At 40.9% G+C, this 14,754-nt stretch overlaps 1 protein-coding gene across 1 annotated transcript in view; it reads left to right on the top strand.

Moving 5' to 3' along the window:
• Nucleotides 1–7,423: 7,423 nt before the first annotated feature.
• The window catches only part of LOC133571543 (extracellular sulfatase Sulf-2-like), a 109,719-nt gene continuing 102,388 nt past the window's right edge, over nt 7,424–14,754 (top strand). The window contains exons 1-2 of the mRNA XM_061924233.1: nt 7,424–7,479; nt 8,534–8,654. The gene's annotated coding sequence lies outside the window, so the exon portion shown is untranslated. The remainder of the gene's footprint in view (nt 7,480–8,533; nt 8,655–14,754) is intronic.

Genomic DNA, 14,754 nt, shown 5'->3' with positions numbered 1-14,754 from the left:
ATTAATTACTAGTTTCTATGTAACTGTTTTTATATTGTATTACTTTCTTTTTTTATTCAAGAAAATGTTTTTAATTTATTTATCTTATTTTATTTTTATTTTTTTTTAAAGGACCTTGTCTTCACCATACCTGGTTGTCCAAATTAGGCATAATAATGTGTTAGTTCCACGACTGTATATATCTGTATTGGTTGATATCGGTATCGGTAATTAAGAATTGGACAATATCGGATATCGGCAAAAAGCCATTATCAGACATCCCTACCGATAACTCAAAACCACTTTTGACTGAGTCATCCATCCATCCATTTTTCTACCGCTTGCATTTTAAACACCTTTAAAAAAAAAAAAAAAAAAAAAATCTTAAAGGGGAACATTATCACCAGACCTATGTAAGCGTCAATATATACTTTGATGTTGCAGAAAAAAGACCATATATTTTTTTAACCGATTTCCGAACTCTAAATGGGTGAATTTTGGAGAATTAAACGCCTTTCTATTATTCACTCTCGTTGTGACGTCACATCGGGAAGCAATCCGCCATTTTCTCAAACACCGAGTCAAATCAGCTCTGTTATTTTCCGTTTTTTCGACTGTTTTCCGTACCTTGGAGACATCATGCCTCGTCGTTGTGTTGTCGGAGGGTGTAACAACACGAGCAGGGACGGATTCAAGTTGCACCAGTGGCCCAAAGATGCGAAAGTGGCAAGAAATCGGACGTTTGTTCCGCACACTTTACCGACGAAAGCTATGCTACGACAGAGATGGCAAGAATGTGTGGATATCCTGCGACACTCAAAGCAGATGCATTTCCAACGATAAAGTCAAAGAAATCTGCCGCCAGACCCCCAGTATAAGAGAGCGGATGAGGGTATGTCTACAGAATATATTAATTGATGAAAACTGGGCTGTCTGCACTCTCAAAGTGCATGTTGTTGCCAAATGTATTTCATATGCTGTAAACCTAGTTCATAGTTGTTAGTTTCCTTTAATGCCAAACAAACACATACCAATCGTTGGTTAGAAGGCGATCGCAGAATTCGTCCTCGCGTTCTCCCGTGTCGCTGGCTGTCGTGTCGTTTTCGTCGGTTTCGCTTGCATACGGTTCAAACCGATATGGCTCAATAGCTTCAGTTTCTTCTTCAATTTCGTTTTCGCTACCTGCCCCCACACTACAACCATCCGTTTCAATACATGCGTAATCTGTTGAATCGCTTAAGCCGCTGAAATCCGAGTCTGAATCCGAGCTAATGTCGCTATAGCTTGCTGTTCTATCCGCCATGTTTGTTTGTATTGGCATCACTGTGTGACGTCACAGGAAAATGGACGGGTGTATATAACGATGGTTAAAATCAGGCACTTTGAAGCTTTTTTTTAGGGATATTGCGTGATGGGTAAAATTTTGAAAAAAACTTCGAAAAATAAAATAAGCCACTGGGAACTGATTTTTAATGGTTTTAACAATTCTGAAATTGTGATAATGTTCCCCTTTAACATGTGGGGGAGTAATGTGTCTGCATGGCCACTGGGGGGCGCCAATAACCCTCCAGTAACACTGCGCTCCCTATTAGACGTTTCCCATGGATTGATTGAAACTTTTATTAGTAGATTGCACAGTACAGTACATATTCCGTACAAATGACCACTAAATGGTAACACCCCAATAAGTTTTTCAACTTGTTTAAATCGGGGTCCACGTATAATTCATGGTAGTCTACTATCTCTCTGTGTGCGTGGAATCATATTTGTGTGTTTCTCTTCACATTTTTGTGTCAAAGTGTGGGGGTGTACAAAAAAAGTACATTTTGTGTTAAAACGCGTGTGTCTCTGTATAAATGTGTGTTTTGTAAAGAAACGGATACATTTTGTGTGTAAAAAAAACAAAAACACGTCTGTTTACATTTATGTGTGTGTGTTCTGGCAATGCTTACTTAATGGGGACATCGCTCTGTTTACACAGTCACCTTTAGGGTAAAAAAAAACAGGTCCCCTAAAGGGAAACCTTTTTAAATGATAGTCAGATCCATTCTGAAGATGCCTAAGTGATTTTTAAGCTTTGGCCCATGTTTACTGGTTAGTTTGAGTGTGAGACATTTGCACAGCAGCCCCCTCATAAGGCTATAGCTGGTACTGCACTCGCTGCTCTGCTCATACGTCTTCCGTGTACAGTTAATCACTTCCACCTGGTCCCCATAACCAAGGTGGTTTGTCTGCAGGAGATGTCGGCTAATGGGATACGAAAATAAGCTGTTCTAAACCAAAAGGTAAGCACATCTTTCTTCTAAATGAAGGTTATTGAATATCATTTGTACAAGAACAATTTGTTCATAACCAAGTTAAGCCAAACCGTTTTATCAATGTTAAAAAAGCCTATACTAATTGTATTGTCATCTCAACTTATATGTTTTACTACAAAGAGTTAAGGATATATTTTTTTGAGGGAAACTCAGAGATCCTTTACCAACAGGTGCATTTAATTAAGAAACCTTTTGAATCGCTTTGTGTTGCTTTTGCTTTTCATTTGGACTGGTTTAGAGTCAAAGTAGCTCTAATTTAAAGGCCTACTGAAATGCGATTTTCTTATTTAAACGGGGATAGCAGGTCCATTCTATGTGTCATCCTTGATCATTTTGCGATATTGCCATATTTTTGCTGAAAGGATTTAGTAGAGAACATCGACGATAAAGTTTGCAACTTTTGGTCGCTGATAAAAAAGCCTTGTCTGTACCGGAAGTAGCAGACGAGAAGCGTGACGTCACAGGTTGTGGAGCTCCTCACATCTGCACATTGTTTACAATCATGGCCACCAGCAGCGAGAGCGATTCGGACCGAGAAAGCGACGATTTCCCCATTAATTTGAGCGAGGATGAAAGATTTGTGGATGAGGAAAGTGAGAGTGAAGGACTAGAGGGCAGTGGGAGCGATTCAGATAGGGAAGATGCTGTGAGAGGCGGGTGGGACCTGATATTCAGCTGGGAATGACTAAAACAGTAAATAAACACAAGAAGCCACAACACAACCAGGCTTATATTTAATATGCCACAAATTAATCCCGCATAACAAACACCTCCCCCCATCCATCCATCCATCTTCTTCCGCTTATCCAAGGTCGGGTCGCAGGGGCAGCAGCCTAAGCAGGGAAGCCCAGACTTTCCTCTCCCCAGCCACTTCGTCCAGCTCTTCCCGGGGGATCCCGAGGCGTTCCCAGGGTCTTCCCCGTGTTCTCCTACCGGTTGGACGTGCCCTAAACACCTCCCTAGGAAGGCGTTCGGGTGGCATCCTGACCAGATGCCCGAACCACCTCATCTGGCTCTTCTTGATGTGGAGGAGCAGCGGCTTTACTTTGAGCTCCCCCCGGATGACAGAGCTTCTCACCCTATCTCTAAGGGAGAGCCCTGCCACCCGGCGGAGGAAACTCATTTCGGCCGCTTGTACCCGTGATCTTGTCCTTTTGGTCATAACCCAAAGCTCATGACCATAGGTGAGGATGGGAACGTAGATCGACCGGTAAATTGAGAGCTTTGCCTTCCGGCTCAGCTCCTTCTTCACCACAACGGATCGATACAGCGTCCGCATTACTGAAGATGCCGCACCGATCCGCCTGTCGATCTCACGATCCACTCTTCCCCCACTCGTGAACAAGACTCCTAGGTACTTGAACTCCTCCACTTGGGGCAGGGTCTCCTCCCCAACCCGGAGATGGCACTCCACCCTTTTCCGGGCGAGAACCATGGACTCGGACTTGGAGGTGCTGATTCTCATCCCAGTCGCTTCACACTCAGCTGCGAACCGATCCAGTGAGAGCTGAAGATCCTGGCCAGATGAAGCCATCAGGACCACATCATCCGCAAAAAGCAGAGACCTAATCCTGCAGCCACCAAACCGGAACACCTTTATTGCCACCTTTCCCAACTTCTTTGTCACGTGTTGCAGCCATGAAATTCTAAGTTAATTATTATTTGCAAAAAATAAAGTTTATGAGTTTGAACATCAAATATCTTGTCTTTGTAGCATATTCAACTGAATATGGGTTGAAAATGACTTGCAAATCATTGTATTCCGTTTATATTTACATCTAACACAATTTCCCAACTCATATGGGAACAGGGTTTGTACATCCAAACAACTGTGGGGAGTAATAAGTGCCATGATTCGTGATCCATAAAAGATGACCATGTCATCACAGATGTTGGGCAGCACCTGTTGAACAAAAGTGGTATGTCAGCAAAAAATCAACAATGTGTCAGAGAGAAGATGCGGGATTTAGGAAGACTGATTCATAATGACAGTAGAGTAACTACCTTGAATCCTAAGAACTACTTGGAGATGGTCAAAGCTGTCAAATGTACTTTGATAGTGACACTAACAAATCCTGGATTCCATCACTGGCAAATAAACTTGGGAATTCCCTGGTTAAAGTCAGCAAACTCTTGAAAGCACAAGGTTTGATAATGAACAATGAAGAGCTGGTAAGGAATGCCACTCAGTTTCAAGAAGTCCACAGTGAGAAGTGGAACAAGTTGAGCAACAGCACTGAGGAACATAGCTGAAGGAAAGTGGAATGCACCACTGAGAATGTTTAAAAAATGCATCAGTTTCTCCGTCAAATGCATGATGAGTGCAGCAGTGCGCTCTCTGAAAATTCTTCCACAAAGGCCTGGTCAAACCTTACAAAAGTATGTTTGACACAGATCATCGTCTTTAACAGACGAAGAGAAGGAGAGGTAGCAGCCATGCCCCTGTTGGCTTCTTTATCAAGAGACACAACTGATCCTCATGAAGATGTGCACTGGGCTCTCTCTGAATTTGGAAAAAAAACTGCAGACATTTTTCAAGGATTGTCATCAGGGGAAAACGAGGCAGACCTGTTCCTATTCTCTTGACTCCAAAAATGGTGTGTGCATTAGAACTTCTCGCAGAGAAACTTGTGGGGTTCTCAAAGACAACAGTTACCTGTTTGCAAGACCCACAGCGATGACGCATTTCCGTGGTTCAGACTGCATACCAGACTATGCAAAAGCATGTCATGCAAAGTGTCCCGTGTCACTTACACCCACGAAACTACGAAAACATGCTGCCACCCTTTCAACTGTGCTCATGCTTGCGCCTCATTCAGCGCCTCTCCCGAAAAACTCCCGGGACAAATTTTCTCCCGAAAATCTCCCGAAATTCAGGCGGAGCTGGAGGCCACGCCCCCTCCAGCTCCATGCGGACCTGAGTGACGTGTCGACAGCCTGTTATCACGTCCGCTTTCCCACAATATAAACAGCGTGCCTGCCCAATCACGTTATAACTGTAGAATGATCGAGGGCGAGTTCTTGGTTTCTTATGTGGGTTTATTGTTAGGCAGTTTCATTAACGTCCTCCCAGCGCGGCAACAACACACAACAACAGCAGTCACGTTTTCGTCTACCGTAAAGCAGTTCGTCTGCCGTAAACAGCAATGTTGTGACACTCTTAAACAGGACAATACTGCCATCTACTGTACATGCATATGTGACAATAACATCTATGGCTTTTAAAGAGTGCAGTGCAGAACTGCGCACACAACAAGGAGACGAAGCAGAATGCATCATCAGAGAGGGTGTTCAGCATGGTTAGAAAAATAGTGACAGAGAATAGAACAAGGATGGACAATTCAACCCTTAACTCAACAATGAGTAGATGAGTGTTATGTATGTGTATATGTGTAAATAAATGAACACTGAAATTGAAGTATTTCTCATATATATATATATATATATATATATATATATATATGTATATATATATATATATATATATAGCTAGAATTCACTGAAAGTCAAGTATTTCTTATATATACTTGGTGAATTCTAGCTGTAAATATACTCCTCCCCTTTTAACCACGCCCCCACCCCCAAGGTTGGCAAGTATGACTGTGCTAAACATGACAGACACAGAGATGGACCAGCTGGCCAACTTTCTTGGCCATGATATTAGAATCCATCGCGAGTTCTATAGACTCCCTGGAAAGCATACTTGCCAACCTTGAGACCTTCGATTTCGGGGGGTGAGGGGTGGTGGGCGGGGGCGTGGTTGGGGGCGTGGCTAAGAGGAGAGGAGTATCTTTACAGCTAGAATTCACCAAGTCAAGTATTTTTATATATATATATATATATATATATATATATATATATATATATATATATATATAAGAAATACTTGACTTTCAGTGAATTCTAGCTATATATATATTTATTTTATTTTATATATATATATATATATATATATATAAGAAATACTTGAATTTCAGTGTTCATTTATTTACACATATATACACACACAACACTCATCTACTCATTGTTGAGTTAAGGGTTGAATTGTCCATCCTTGTTCTATTCTCCGTCACTATTTTTCTAACCATGCTGAACACCCTTTCGCAGGTACCCAGAAAGGTTTCGAGTACCACCAAAAAAAATCAATCTCTGAAGACAGTATAAAAATCTGTGTTAAAGGTGTACATATACTGTTTGTATAATAAGCATGTTATTGTTTACAAATTAGGGTTAAGACTTCAGTACTAAAAAAAAAAGAATGTGGCTTAAGTACAGTTTTTTAATTGAGCTGCTGCATTTTTTGGTTGGGTTGTTTATTTATTTTTAGTAACTTCTACATTTCTAAAGGGGAGGAATGTAATAGAGTGATCTATGTTTGTCTGTTGCCATCTCCTGGTGAATGTTGGCTATAGTGTACTGGGGTTACTTTTTGGTTGGCCAACGATTTACGTGGTGTTGCGCACCTGACGTCAAGTGTGAGTCTGTTCTGAAGTCTACAGTAAAGAGACGTACTTCATCACCTCGCCTGTTTATTGCCTCCAACTCAATATATTATAACAACATTGCTGTTTACGGCAGACGAACTGCTTTACGGTAGAATAAAACATGATTGCTGTTGTTGTGTGTTGTTACCGCGCTGGGAGGACGTTAATGAAACTGCCTAACAATAAACCCACATAAGAAACCAAGAACTCGCCCTCCATCATTCTACAGTTATAACGTGATTGGGCAGGCATGCTGTTTATATTGTGGGAAAGCGGACGTGAATACAGGCTGTTGACACGTCACTCAGGTCCGCATGGAGCTGGAGGGGGCGTGGCTTACAGCTCCGCCTAAATTTCGGGAGAAAATTTGTCCCGGGAGGTTTTCGGGAGAGGCGCTGAATTTCGGGAGGGTTGGCAAGTATGCTGGAAAGACACTGCAGCTGGCAAAAATCGGCAACGTTTTGATGGCACTCAAGCAAAGTCGATTATCAGAGTTCCATGGCAAGAACTTAGATGAAATCACAATTGGTCCAAATGGTATGTTGTCATCTTTGTTGTTTCCTTTTGTCTATCATTTTTTTCCCCATCCTTTTGTTTAGTTTGAACTCAATTATAAGCTTAACATGGTTTGTCTCCCACAGAAAATGTTGTGGAAGATCTTACCAGAGAGGACAACAACTGTTAATTTCTTGATAATGGTATGTAATGTCAATACTCATTTTTGTGGTTTATTAAATGTATTCGACAGTATTCGCAGTAGTTTTAATGACAATATACGTCTTAATATTCTGTTATTAGGGTCCGCATTGTCCCTTTGGGACAGAGGACCCTATTGTATTTTGTGCGTTTTATTATTATTATTATTCAGCCGCCTCTTTGAGCTGTAATTTGACCCCCTTAACATGCTTCAAAACTCACCATATTTAACACACACATCAGGACTGGCGAAAATTACCATCTAATCAAAAAACTAAACCCCAAAACTCAAAATTGCACTCTAGCGCTCCTTAGGAAAAAACACAGACAAAACTGCTTGTAACTTCCGGTAGGAATGTCGTAGAGACATGAAACAAAAACCTCTATGTAGGTCTGACTTAGACCTAGATTTCATAGGTTGACATCCTTCAGCAAAAATCAACAGGAAGTTGACAATTCCCCCTTCAAAACAAAAGTTTACTAAAAACAGTCACTTTTGCCTCTTTGAGCTGTAATTTGACCCCCTTAACATGCTTCAAAACTCACCAAACTGGACACACACATCAGGACTGGCAAAAATTGCGATATAATAAAAAACAACAACCCCAAAACTCTAAATTGTGCTCCAGCGCCCCCTAAGAAGAAAACACAGACACAACTGCTCCCAGGAAGAAAACTCAGACAAAACTGCCTGTAACTTCCAGTAGGAATGTCTTAAATACATGAAACAAAAACCTCTATGTATGTCTCACTTAGACATACATTTCATATATTGACAACCCACAGCAAAAATCAACAGGAAGTTTGCAATTCCCCCTTCAAAACAAAAGTTTTGTAAAAACTGGTCACCTTTTTTCAAACATTATCTCCTCTGAGCGCGTTTGTCGTGTCGGCTTCAAACTAGCACAGGAGAGAGATTGAACCCTTCTGATTAAAAGTTGACCAAAGAGTTTTCATTTAGAATTGTTTTCTGAAGTTCCATTTGGTAAGCACTCTAGAAGTGCATGTGGCCTATGGTAAGCATGACACTGAATGTTTATTACATTGAACCAACAGAAGAGGGGGGCCTTTCCAACCACTGAGGAGGAAGAAATCCCACCCGCCAAGAGACTGAAACAACTTTCAAAAGAAGAGGAGGTATCTTCAGGAGATCGTTCAGTGAGACATTCCTCCAAAGGTAAAATATTTTTTTAGTCAAGTTTTATCAGTCTTTGTTTTCTCACAAATAATGCAAATGCATATGTATGCATTGTTCTCTGTGGGTTAGAGACATTATAGGAAACAAATGTATATCTTAATTAGGGACCGAGTCCCTTTGGGACAGAGGACCCTATTGTATTTCTCGCGATTTATTATTATACCGCCGCCTCTTTGAGCTGTAACTTGACCCCCTTAACATGCTTCAAAACTCACCAAATTGGACACACACATCAGGACTGGCGAAAATTGCGATCTAATCAAAAAAACCAAACCCCAAAACTCAAAATTGCGCTCAAGCCCCCTAGGAAGAAAACACAGACAAAACTGCCTGTAACTCCCAGTAGGAATGTCGTAGAAACAAAAAACTCTATGTAGGTCTCACTTATACCTATATTTCATATACTGACAACCCCCAGCAAAAATCAACAGGAAGTTTGCAATTCCCCCTTCAAAACAAAAGTTGTATAAAAACAGTCACCTTTTTTCAAACATTATCTCCTCTGAGCGCGTTTGTCGTGTCGGCTTCAAATTAGAAGAGAAATTGTACCCTTCTGATTAAAAGTTGATGAAAGAGTTTTAATTACTGCTCCAGTTTGGATTTTATGAGCCCTCAAAGTCGGCCCCGTCCATCACTGCTTGCAGCTTTAATTTTCTTTTATTTTCATACACATATTTTGTATGGTCACTTGCAGGTAAAGCTGCCCAGAAAAGGCGACCCTGGACACAGAAAGAGGTGAAGGCTGTCGAGAAGCACATGAAGCGATTCATCCTTTCTGGTATTGTACCAGCAAAGAGTGAATGTTTAAAATGTTTTAGGGCCGAACCGGAAGCTCTCCAAAACCGGGAATGGCAAGCATTGAAGTTCTATGTGTACAACCGCATTACGGCCTACAAAAGGAGATTGCAGGTAAAATAGTAGATTAAGAGATAATCAGCAAGACTGGTTAAGTAGAACAGTTTTTTATGTTCTTTATGTTCAATGTTGTTAAAAATAAAAAGTAAAAATAAAAGTTGAAATTAGTTTGTATTTTATTTCTGTGGTTTAAGGTAAGATAAGATAATCCTTTATTGATCCCACAACAGGGAAATTTGGGTTACTTTGTTTACGTGTTTCAAATATTGGTAAAAGACAAAATGAATTTTCTTGAAAAGTGAAACATTTGTTATCCTGGCATTAATAGTACCGTATTTTTCGGAGTATAAGTCGCTCCGGAGTATAAGTCGCACCGGCCGAAAATGCATAATAAAGAAGGAAAAAACATATATAAGTCGCACTGGAGCATAAGTCGCATTTTTTGGGGAAATGGATTTGATAAAAGCCAACACCAAGAATAGACATTTGAAAGGCAATTTATAGTAAATAAAGAATAGTGAACAACAGGCTGAATAAGTGTATGTTATATGAGGCATAAATAACCAACTAAGAACGTGCCTGGTATCCATACTTGCCAACCTTGAGACCTCTGATTTCGGGAGGTGGGGGTGGGGGGTGGGAGGCGTGGTTTAGAGGGGAGGAGTATATTTACAGCTAGAATTCACCAAGTCAAGTATTTCTTATATATATATATATATATATATATATATATATATATATATATATAAGAAATACTTGACTTTCAGTGAATTCTAGCTATATTTATATATATATATATATATATATATATATAAGAGAAATACTTGAATTTCAGTGTTCATTTATTTACACATATACACACATAACACTCATCTACTCATTGTTGAGTTAAGGGTAGAATTGTCCATCCTTGTTCTATTCTCTGTCACTATTTTTCTAACCATGCTGAACACCCTCTCTCATGATGCATTCTGCTTCGTCTCCTTGTTATGTGCGCAGTTGTGCACTGCACTCTCTAAAAGCCCTAGATGTTATTGTCACATATGCATGTACAGTAGATGGCAGTATTGTCCTGTTTAAGAGTGTCACAACATTGCTGTTTACGGCAGACGAACTGCTTTACGGTAGACGAAAACGTGACTGCTGTTGTGTGTTGTTGCCGCGCTGGGAGGACGTTAATGAAACTGCCTAACAATAAACCCACATAAGAAACCAAGAACTCGCCCTCGATCATTCTACAGTTATAACGTGATTGGGCAGGCACGCTGTTTATATTGTGGGAAAGCGGACGTGAAAACAGGCTGTCGACACGTCACTCAGGTCCGCCTGAATTTCGGGAGATTTTCGGGAGAAAATTTGTCTCGGGAGAGGCGCTGAATTTCGGGAGTCTCCCGGAAAATCCGGGAGGGTTGGCAAGTATGCTGGTATGTTAACGTAACATATTATAGTAAGAGTCATTCAAATAACTATAACATATAGAACATGCTATACGTTATACGCTATACAATCTGTCACTCCTAATCGCTAAATCCCATGAAATCTTATACATCTAGTCTCTTACGTGAATGAGCTAAATAATATTATTTGATATTTTACTGTAATGTGTTAATAATTTCACACATAAGTCGCTCCTGAGTATAAGTCGCGACTTATAGTCTGAAAAATATGGTACTTTGTTTACGTGTCTCAAATATTGGTGAAAGAGAAAATAAATGTTCTTGAAAAGTGAAACGTTTGTTATCCTGGCATTAATAATACTGTGATTCTGTATGGTGTCCATCCTTAGTTAAAACTAATATATTTTTCCAAAAACAAAATCTGGTTTAGTGTTCCTTAGGATGACATTTTCATACAGCATGATTATAAAACATTATTACCTTAAAGTATGATTCACATTAAGAAGTAGTTGGAGTTGCAGACAACTTCATTACTGCTAAATAGCAGTTTTCAGTCATGTCACAGAAGATGCAGGATTTGCTTTAACATTTAAGTGGTGAAACTTCCTATAGGAGGACAGCTGTAGTGCTGTATTCTGACCATCATGTCATATTTCATTTCAACTTTTATTTTTTATTTTTTAATTGGTCCCCAGTAGCATACTTGCCAACCCTCCCGGATTTTCTGGGAGACTCCCGATATTCAGCGCCTCTCCCGAAAACCTCCCGGGACCAATTTTCTCCGGAAAATCTCCCGAAATTCAGGCGGACCTGAGTGACGTGTCGACAGCCTATTTTCACATCCGCTTTCCCACAATATAAACAGCGTGCCTGCCCAAACACGTTATAACTGTAGAATGATCGAGGGCGAGTTCTTGGTTCCTTATGTGGGTTTATTGTTAGGCAGTTTCATTAACGTCCTCCCAGCGTGGCAACAACACACAACAACAGCAGTCACGTTTTCGTCTACCGTAAAGCAGTTCGTCTGCCGTAAACAGCAATGTTGTGACACTCTTAAACAGGACAATACTGCCATCTACTGTACATGCATACGTGACAATAACATCTACAGCTTTTAGAGAGTGCAGTGCACAACTGCGCACACAACAAGGAGACGAAGCAGAAGAACGAGGAAGATATAGCCATGGCGACGCCGACGACGAGTAAGATGAAGAAATACGCTTTGTTGCACCTTTCCTGCCTGAGTCCGGCGATTAGTTGCAAATCTTGCTTTATTGATTGCTTGCACACAGCCAATCCAACACAAAACAAACTAGTCCCCGCCCGCACTCACGCTACCGCTCCCTCTCTTCTCTCGCCCACACACTCACTGACGTCACTCACCTCACATGCTCACCTATTAAAGGGCCACACATACGCTACTCTCATAACAGCTTGTAAGTTCCAAGCCGCAGCTGCGATTGGACCTGGATAGCCTCCGGGAAGAAGTAGTGGACTACCAAGTGCTTGGCAGTGAAGATCTTCCTCAGGAAGCAAAGATTGACCGGTTTTGGGCCATGCTAGGGAGAGATGGAAGATTCCAGACTCTAGTGCATTTGATGAAAGCACTTTTGTGCATGCCACACATCAATGCATCATCAGAGAGGGTGTTCAGCATGGTTAGAAAAATAGTGACAGAGAATAGAACAAGGATGGACAATTCAACCCTTAACTCAACAATGAGTAGATGAGTGTTATGTGTGTGTATATGTGTAAATAAATGAACACTGAAATTCAAGTATTTCTCTTATTTATATATATATATATATATATAATAAAATAAATAAATAAATATGTATACATATATATATATATATATATATATAATAATAGCTAGAATTCACTGAAAGTCAAGTATTTCTTTTATATATATATATATATGAAATATATATATATATACACACACACACACACACACCTCCCGGAATCGGAGGTCTCAAGGTTGGCAAGTATGCTCAGTAGTCACGTACAAATTTGTGTGAATTATGCAAAATTATAAAAATTTGGTCCCCATGAACCATATTACTGTATTTTCCGCACTATAAGTCGCGCCTAAAAACCTCCAATTTTCTCAAAAGCTGACAGTGCGCCTTATAATCCGGTGCGCCTTATATATGGACCAATATTGAGCCACAACAGGTCTCGCAACTACGGGATGCATAACGTAACCCCAGCCTCTACTGTAGCGTCTATTCTATGCGCCTTATACAAACCCCGTTTCCATATGAGTTGGGAGATTGTTTACTTTTAACTTTTTTTTGCTAGTTTTGCAACCGTTTCACCCAGAGTCATGCAACTTGGTACGTGACACTCGTGAACTGCGCGAGCAAAAGGCGGTCCAGGCGGCCATCGGCTCGTGTTCCCCCGCTCGGTCGCCGAGGCGACGCGAGGCGAAGCATCGTCGAGTGCGAACCCGTCGAGAGCGCGCCAGTCAAACAAAGCGAGCTAATTGGCGCGGGGAGGAGGAGGAGATGAACACGACTTGTCAGTCACACCGTGTGAGAACCAAACACTGAATATTCATGGCTGTGTGTGTGTGCGGCCATGTTTATTCATAAATGCTCTCATGTTTATTCATCCAGGATTATGTAAACACGTCAGTAGGCAGCGGCGCTAACACATACACTTTTTTTTTGTTGCTCATTTTACGCTTTTTTTTTGTCTTAATTCTGCAGCCATACACCTTACAGTCATAAAAGTTGCATGCTAACATTAAAGTGCGAGCTTTTTGTGCTCATTTTGCAACCGTTTACCCTCGAGTCATATACAAACCCCGTTTCCATATGAGTTGGGAAATTGTGTTAGATGTAAATATAAACGGAATACAATGATTTGCAAAGCATTTTCAACCCATATTCAATATTCAAGATATTTGATGTTCAAACTCATAATTATTTTTTTTTTTTTTGCAAATAATTAACTTAGAATTTCATGGCTGCAACACGTGCCAAAGTAGTTGGGAAAGGGCATGTTCACCACTGTGTTACATGGCCTTTCCTTTTAACAACACTCAGTAAACGTTTGGGAACTGAGGAGACACATTTTTGAAGCTTCTCAGGTAGAATTATTTCCCATTCTTGCTTGATGTACAGCTTAAGTTGTTCAACAGTCCGGGGGTCTCCGTTGTGCTATTTTAGGCTTCATAATGCGCCACACATTTTCAATGGGAGACAGGTCTGGACTACAGGCAGGCCAGTCTAGTACCCGCACTCTTTTACTATGAAGCCACGTTGATGTAACACGTGGCTTGGCATTGTCTTGCTGAAATAAGCAGGGGCGTCCATGGTAACGTTGCTTGGATGGCAACATATGTTGCTCCAAAACCTGTATGTACCTTTCAGCATTAATGGTGCCTTCACAGATGTGTAAGTTACTCATTTCTTGGGCACTAATACACCCCCATACCATCACAGATGCTGGCTTCTCAACTTTGCGCCTATAACAATCCGGATGGTTCTTTTCCTCTTTGGTCCGGAGGACACGACGTCCACAGTTTCCAAAAACAATTTGAAATGTGGACTCGTCAGACCACAGAACACTTTTCCACTTTGTATCAGTCCATCTTAGATGAGCTCAGGCCCAGCGAAGCCGACGGCGTTTCTGGGTGTTGTTGATAAACGGTTTTCGCCTTGCATAGGAGACTTTTAAGTTGCACTTACAGATGTAGCGACCAACTGTAGTTACTAACAGTGGGTTTCTGAAATGTTCCTGAGCCCATGTGGTGATATCCTTTACACACTGATGTCGCTTGTTGATGCAGTACAGCCTGAGGGATCAAAGGTCACGGG

This window comes from Nerophis lumbriciformis, linkage group LG01, assembly GCF_033978685.3.
Source record: "Nerophis lumbriciformis linkage group LG01, RoL_Nlum_v2.1, whole genome shotgun sequence".
Classification (NCBI taxonomy): Eukaryota; Metazoa; Chordata; class Actinopteri; order Syngnathiformes; family Syngnathidae; genus Nerophis; species Nerophis lumbriciformis.
Note: the sequence above shows the minus strand (reverse complement) of the source record. Positions and strands in the feature narration are given on the sequence as shown.